Here is an 8617-nt window from a genome sequence, read left to right as displayed (position 1 = left end):
GGAATGTATTGCTGAAGTGATGAACTTTGATTATGGTAGCCAACTTCATAAAAACATGACTTATAACCCGGAACAGATGAGGTTACTACTAGTCAGTGGATGACACAAACCACAGTTAAAGTGTTAAAGTGTAACAGCAGCCAGCCGGTACAGAGCTGTGCAGTGGGTAAAACTCACACCCGGGACACCTTAAGAGATGAGCACCTATGGGATTGAGCCTCCTTCCTAGCACGCGTGCTTGAGTTTGGTGATGCTGTGCTTGTCTACATGACGGAGGTAAAAAAAAACTGACAACCACCATTGAAGCCATGCTTTGATTTTCCAAAGCCATAGTCTAGGTCTGGCCACAAAGGGGAAATGGTTTTGACACGTCTGTAACACCGATCTGTAATCTGATCATTAGGTGTTTTTGCAATTAAACAAATATGCCTTTGTTACATACAACCTGTGATTACAAATGAAATTATATTTATACTTAAGACTACATTAGAAATCTAAGAGCAGTTAAAATGACAAAGGCATTTGATGTAAGGATAGACTGACATTGACTGGAGCACCACTGTATACTGTTGAATATAACGGAATCTCTTTCTAAGAATACGCCTGAAATAAAATGAATGGCTGCTTTGACCCATGATGTCATCTGCCAGATTTCTCCCTGCCAACTTAGATAACTGTACAGGAGCAAGTGTCCTTGAGACAGTGTTCTGAGAATGGACCCAGTGCATTGGTGTAAGAAACCCTGAGCTTGAAACACTAAGGATGTCATACAATGCTGCCAGTTTTCTGAGTTAAAGTGTGCTGTTTGTTGGTCTAAGAAAGGGAGGGAAAGCATGCAAAATCATCTCTTTTGATTTATGATCTGAAAGCTGAAAACAGTGCACAATATCACAGACCTTTACAGATTTCATATAAATTCACATGGTATCGCCACACAATTAAATGAATATATATAACAAGTGTTACTATGATCAAAATTCACACCAACCTAAAATCATATAATAAGATTACAATTTATTAGCAATAGCAAGCCTCCGCAGGGGCCATGTTTAAAATAGCCTACCACGCGCACCGTCCAAAACATATTTAGTAGGCTATATCTTTCTATTACATGGGAAACCATAACTATGACAGATATCCCAGAAGAAATTCCTAACGGTGCTTTTTTTTCAGGAGACGAATACAAGCACTGCATGCAAGAGACTTCTCCTCTCTGGTGCACCACTCCAGACTCGGAACAGCGCTGTCTCCCCAATGCAGTCGAGTCGAGCGAGTCGTGCCAGCGAGAGAGCGAGGCCGAGGGTAGCCAGTGTGAATGCTTCTGTCTCAGCGCTGTTGGGAGAGTCATTGTTCCTTGACGTCACCACTCAGCCAAGCCTGCCGCTGCTGCTCTCAAACATGTCTTTGTTATTCAGCTTTCTATTCTATCGGAGACTGGTGAATCGCAAAATACGGAGAAGGTATTCCCTCACTGGTACAATGACAGCACCAAAGTGAAGGAATAATAATAGTAATGAATAATAGTTTGATGTAGGCTTGGTGTAGGCTAATGGTTTACTGTGGACAAAAAATATTCATCAACCACACTAAGCATGACATAGACTGCCTTTATAATCCAAAAAGTTTACACTGGGTGACAAGGTCTTTTAATATGAATATTATAATATGAAAGCTTACAAATCGTATGTTTCCTATACGAAAAAGATCTAGATATAAACAACATGTATGCTCTCATATTCCAGTATGAATAAGCTTGCTGTCCTGTTCGGGTGCAGTTACCTAATCCATCGCAACGAACACTCGATTTGACTCTGGGACACATTTTGCTAGCAACCACGACTCACGGATCTGTGGTAATAGAATAGCCGATGTAATTTGACACTTCAACTTGCCGTGCTCTACGTTAGTTGATTCAGGCACTCACACACCACTGATACGTTGTGCGCTTTCCAGTGGTTATGAAGTGTGAAGAGCGACAACAAAACAAGACTTGAAAATAAGGAGGAATTTTGCTCCCGGCTTTGAGTTTTGGCCGTATCTGAAAGTAAGTTCTGTGTCTATTTCTACATCTTTCTCACCTCGGAGGCTTGACTGAGAATGGATTTTGTGCATTGCCGTGGATGTGCTTTTTGCTCTGGCGCTAGCACCGACCTCCGATAGCTAACAATGGAGTAGTCTCTTAAAGAGTGACACTAGAAATGTGGCTAAAGATTTGAATTATGAGAAGAAACAGGTTGTGCTAATGTATGCATTTACATTAGATCCGTAAGAATGTGCTCTTTGAGCAGAACGTGCATTCGGGTATAGTAACGTTACCTTTCAATGCTTTAAAATAGCATCTCCCAAACAAACTCAATTTAAATTGAGGATGTGGTTTGATTATTAGAACTCTTTGGAGACAGACTGGTCAATGCACCACGTATCCTGCATTTAAACGTGATGCTTCGATATTTTGCTGTATTGTCTCATATACGCGGGTACCTTGTAATTCTGTAGTTGTATGGATAGGTTAGCTTGGACATTAACAGTACGCTAAGTTAACGTTATTTTATTGCGTTCTAAGAACAGTCTAGGCTGTGCTTATGCAGTTGATCTGCTCATCAGCCAACGCACTCAAATTCGACTCCGTTAGCTGTAAATTGGCTGAAAGACCTTAGCTAGCCTTATTGCATAGGTATGTTGAGATTGTAAACTAGCATCGTTTTTTTAACTTAACAGGCAACTTGCTTGCTGTATAATCTAGCTTAGTTATTTGCAACACCGTGTTGATATGTTAGCCAAGTGTGTAAAAACTGAGTGACAGTTGCCTGATACAGCCCTTTACTAGCTCTAGCAAAAATGCGTTCGGAAACACTTTAAAGTTGCTCTTAGCTGCTTGTAGCGGTACAGATTTTTTTGCTGTAACCCCTTGCATAAAGTCGTGGTGTCTGTAAGCTTTTTTGAGGCCAGTTGGGGCTAAATACTCTTTCGCATGTGAGGATCACAGTTTCATTCCCGTTCGGTATACCACCATGTGCAATAAGGAAAAGGTGGGTGAAACAACAGCGCGCGAGGGGAGAAGTCCAGACACAATTCAGTTACGCCCCTTCTCTTCAGGTTTGAGAGAAGCGCGACTCCTATCTGCCCCAGGAAAGGAGCAGGACACATTAAAATAGCATATGATGTGGGTTGAAGAGTCAACATACCTTTCACATTAAGCCAGTTGTCTGTTTTAGTTTCCAAACATGTGCCTCGGCTATTTTAGCATGTCTAATAATCTTTTAATATCGTTTTCAGTGTTAGCCGGCATGAAATATGTTCATACTCCTGGTCGTGGTTTAAACTGGCCCGATCATTACAATCGTTGCTTGGCATTGTCACAACTTATGTTTGCAATGCTGCGCTGAAATGACAACAGGCTTACCTGAGTGCCAGTGGAGTTCATAGGGGGAGCTTCTGTTTCACACCAGCAACATGTCGTTATGCAGCCCAGATTTGTGTGTAGATGGACATGAGTGAGAAACAAGGCTTGTAGTAACAAACGTGTGAATAATCATGGCAGGTAAATTGTGTCTTATTTTTTTGTGGTTTAGCATTGTAAGTGCTTTCGTAGGGACCATGGATTTTGTTTATCTGAGTAATATTTTGGCAAGACATATGAAGAGTGTTTTTTTCCCCTCTTGCCTCTGCTGTTGGGCCCTGGTTGAGGCTCTGAATCCAGACCATGGGCAGAAGCAGCAGCAGTCAGTCTTCCTCTTTTCATGTTAAGGACACGGAACTAGTAGCTTTCAACAAAGGCCATATTGAAAGTAAGATGTGCTGTGCCACTCTTGTGGGGCAAGATCTTGACTCACTAGGCAGGGGTCTTCTGTAAATTGGAGACTGCCTTTCATTGTCTTCGAATGCTGTTTCTGGTTTGTCTGAAAACGTTCCGTTCCACACATTTAGCATAAACTCATATACACTACTTTTAGCTTAAGTTTTCCGAATCTGGCCATTAATATATCAGAATAGTAGCTTAATATCGTTTGGCATTACCCTGCTAGTTTTTGCCTCGCCAATGACAAAGATTCCACCTCCACATTTAAATCATGGATAAATAGCAGACATTGCTATAAACCAGAGAGCTCTCAAGTTTAACACAGAGACAAAATAATCTCATCCTCTGTTGTGTTGTTACACACGTGTCCTGGTTCTCCTTGAGTGAACTGTACACATTTCTGTTGCTCATAACATTGTTTCTCTGTTAGTGCTCTGACTCTTTCTCTCATGTTTGTATGCTGCCTCCGTGAGGAACCTGTTAGCCTTTTTAAACCTGCAGCTCACTAATCAGTGTTTTGACAGGTCTGACATTTAACTGTTCGTACACTATTGTGGGGAGTTGTGAAATAGTTGGCTTGTGTTCATTCATCACGGTCCCGAGCAGTCGTCTGGCCACCAGCTGCACACACCCACTCTTCAGCATAATTCAGGCATTGTTGCCGAGCCCCAGAGCTCAGAGCGCTCTTGATCAGCACGACAATATTACTTTCACAATTCACAGCCGGCTGCCGCCGTTTATATGGTAATGCTATTTCCCAGGTGAGAACCAGTGAGAAGCACCTATTAGCGATCTAATAAGGGTCTTGATTCACGCTGTTGCAAATGTCACTGATATGACTTGCATAAATCGCTGATTTTGTTAAGTTGGAGATCGTGGTACAATATTTTCTTTTGACTCCTTAGATTAAAGGGGCTCTAAGTGATTTTTGTTCTGAAAAAACCCAAAACTGAAATGCTTCCAGACTCACAATGATTACACGTCTCTGAGGCACAATACTTGTGAAATGTTCGCTATTTTTGCATTTATGCATTTGTTGACCATTTATAAGGCCTAGACATGTAAATAAATACATAATAGGCTAAGCAGTGAAAGAAAGTGTGTCTAGTGCACAGTATTTTTTGGGGAGCTGTTTCTGTATGGCGTCCTCAGACTTCAGGTGTTTTATTATGCTATCTTGTGGTGCATTCTTTCCACAGAGGGATTTTAGTTTGTTTCTTTTTAGTTGTATGGTGAGGATCTGACGATGTTGCTCTCTTCCCTCCAGTCATGGCCTCAGGATTGTGTGTGTGTTTGTGTTTATGTCTGTCTGTGTGAGTCTGTGTGTGTGTGTGTGTGTGTGTGTGTGTGTGTTTGTGTGTGTGTGTGTGTGTGTGTGTGTGTGTGTGTGTGTGTGTGTGTGTGTGTTCTTCTGCTGCCCTGTGTCCCTGTAAGTGCTGTTCCTTTTGATGGGGACTTCCATGCCCACGCTGTCACTGGCTCATGCATGTTTGATTTGACGTGCCTTGAGAAATGAACGCTGAGGATGTCACTATGGCTGTATCCCATTTCTGTCTGGAAGAGTGAGGACCTTGAATCATAAATGACACCCGGCCACTCAAACACAATATGAGAGTTTGACATTTTTGCACTGGAGAACAAAATGTTCCTGCTGCACTCAAAATGTGCCCAGATCAGAAGTAATTACCTTCAAATGCTGTGCTTGATGAAATCTTGCTAGGATTTGAAACCTGCGTTCTTTGTGCTTCGTAAATGACTTTCAGGCAAATATGCTTTTTGAAATATTTTGGTTTTAATAGAAGGGAATGAATCCTTATTGAAATTGGTGATGTACTGATCTGCTTTGGTAGGCTACATTTTAACATCATACTCTGCTTCAAGAAATTAGTCTCAGAAATGTGAAATGTTGAAGATCTTCAGTCACCAAATGAGTACGAAAGGTCCATCACCATATTCCTCATTGTAACAATATTCTTTTTTGTATGCACATTATTTATGCAGTGCAACATGATGCTAGACACTGCTGGTCCCGAACCTCCGCACTGTTATATTAAAATGTTGTGCTGTACTCCATCACGTGAATACCTTGGGACTTGTCATCTTGTCTGGGCTGCATATCTGCATCTCTCAGTTCTGTGTGGGTGACTTCCACTGCCGGGGAGACTGATGGTAGACATTCTGTGAAGGCGGTAAAATTACATTCAACACAGCCTTGAGGAATTCATACTTCCTTGTTCTCTGACAAAGCAAATTAACTGGGATTTACCCAGATAGCAGAGTGAGACTTTTTTTTTTAGGGCAAATATTCTCCTCGTATCACTTCACTTAAAGCATATGATATAATCATAAAGGGCACTACAACAATTATTGCATTTAATCTAATTAAGAGAAAGGACCTTCCTGAAATAACACTTAGCGCTGGAATATCATTGGACTGAAGGACCACAATGGCACGATGCACTGATGTCAATGCAGGCTCCTGCCTATGGGTGTCCTTCTCTCTCTTGACGTGCCCCTCTGGCTCTACATGTGTTTCATGCATCATAGAGCCTCGGCAAGGCTTGTGAGGTGACAGCCAGGCAGGAGGAAGTGTGAGATAGAGCATGATAAATACAGTGCGTGTCTCTGTGTGTTTATGTCCAAGCGCAAGTTGGCATGCAACTGCAAGAACCACTTCCCAGGTAAGTGCTGTTTCCTCAGCTCTTAATAAGTGCTCCCTAAGCGGAGTGTCTGTGCTTTCTCTTCTCTCTCTCTCTCTCTCTCTCTCTCTCTCTCTCTCACACACACTGCCTCCTCTCTCTTTCTCAGCATCTCTCTCTTTCTCACACACATCCTGGTGTGCCTGCACAGTGCGTTCCAATCCCTTTCTGTCTCCCTCACTGCCAGTCCAGCCAGACTATATCCCTGGGTTATGGGCTCATGTCTTTTCATTGCTCCGCCTGCACTTCTCAGATAAAAGAGGCATATTTTAAGCCTCAGTGTGAAAATATTGTCAGCGTGCAGGTCTGTGATGGCAGTTTAGCTTGACTGATGCAGTGCAGGCTCATGGCTCCTTCTCATAGCAGGAACAGAATGTCCATCGGACTGGTCCCCCCCCCTGTTTTTTATTATATCCTGGACCCCTTTCTATTTTTATTACCATTGACATTTTCTCAAGCCGATCAAATATCAAATTTACCCCGATTAAAAACGTTGCCAAAGCCCCCTCAAAGGTCTGTAATTGTTATCACTTTTTAATGCAGTCGTATAGACTGAATTATATGGAACACCTTTTGAAAGGCTCTGGGTTTTGCTGACATGAGCTGAGATATTAATCCACCCCTTCTGGTTCATTTCCATATGTATTGTCGTTTAAAAGTATCGGGAGGCCAGATTGACCCACTCTATCTAGTTAAACCCAGATTCAGGGATGGCTGGATTTGTACTTATAGCATTTTTATTTCTCATACTACAGTGCATCTTCTCAGAAAACAGAAGCCACTGTTGTGCTGATCATTTATCATAGCTGTAATGAGATTAAACTAATCAAGTGTATTCCAGAGACGACAATGACACACTGTGGTGCTTGCCAGGGATTGTCTTCAAACAATATCTGTCATTGTCTCTCTGTGCTTTTTAATTAACTGTTGACAAACAGCACAAGCCTTTTATGTTTTATGATTTAAAGGATGTTCAGCTCCAATCTTCATCAAAGTGTGTCTTCTCCGAATACAAGAGGGGGTAATGGCGACCACATGTTCACTAAACATCTTCATTTGCTCTGTCGAGTGTTCAGTAAACGCAATGAAACATTCGTTGTCATGTTTGGAGAATTTAGATCTCACTCCCAGGCCACACACTGCCTCATCATCATGCTGATATTTTCATGGCCAGATTATGGCGTTGAAAAAGAGCATCACTGCCTTTGTTGTGCAGTGTTTGTGTTTACGCGTTCCCCACGTCCCTAATGCACACAGCACATTTGATTAGTCCATCATTTGACCGTACTGGTGTATTTATGTTTTATGGAGTGATGAGTGTTTTCAGACAGATTGACACTGTTCCTTACTCAAACAAGCTTATCTCACGAGATAAGAGTGGACCCTGAATCTGTAGAGCCAGTGTTTGTGCGTTTCAAATCGAGTTTAAGATGCGTGCATGAGACAGTGGCGTGTTATGTGTGGGGAGCGCGTCTCAAGAGGCCTTTGGGGTGCTGAGGGCCTAAATCTGCATCTGTAAGTGCTCACCAGGGATGTGAGCGCTTCTCTAGCTTTGAATCTGAGTTTGGCTTTCAAGTTAGCTAGTTAGACCAGGGAATGACCTGCTTCCGTAACAAATACAGTTCCATTCTCCTCTCCTGGTTTTCTTAGACCTTAAAAAAAAAAGTGTTTTCTTATATTTCTGATATTTAATTGAATTGAGTATGACAAAGGCTGTGAAAGGTCTGTTGACATAGCTCTCTGCTGATTCCTGGTAGTGAGGTCCTGGTGAAAACAGTAGATGCTGGCGTTTATTTGCTTGGAAAGCTTTTGGAGTTTGGAGTGGCCAAATGAGAGAAACTCTATCTGAATTGCCCCGAGGGTTCCTTTCTCCTCACATTCCCGCCCGTCTGGCTGCCAGCACCCACACAAGCGTTTGGTGTGCAGAGCCGTTTTTCAGAGAAGGCAGCTAACCTTAGACCTGCCTCTCTAAGCTGCCATTGTCAACTCAGCAGGGGAGGTTCCCTGTTTGCTGCACAGGGAATTGAGAAGGCTTTTGTGAAGATAATGTCTGCACTACCTCCTTTAACATACTTTACCAAGTAATAGAAATAAATCACAGTAATAAAACCATCTGGTC

At 42.2% G+C, this 8617-nt stretch overlaps 1 protein-coding gene across 1 annotated transcript in view; it reads left to right on the top strand.

Annotated features, from left to right (window-relative positions):
- Positions 1-1932: 1932 nt before the first annotated feature.
- Positions 1933-8617, top strand: part of zmiz1a (zinc finger, MIZ-type containing 1a) — a 130574-nt gene continuing 123889 nt past the window's right edge. The window contains 1 exon segment of the mRNA XM_080849026.1: positions 1933-2044. The gene's annotated coding sequence lies outside the window, so the exon portion shown is untranslated.

This window comes from Sprattus sprattus (assembly GCF_963457725.1).
Source record: "Sprattus sprattus genome assembly, chromosome: 12".
Lineage (NCBI taxonomy): Eukaryota > Metazoa > Chordata > Actinopteri > Clupeiformes > Clupeidae > Sprattus > Sprattus sprattus.
Note: the sequence above shows the minus strand (reverse complement) of the source record. Positions and strands in the feature narration are given on the sequence as shown.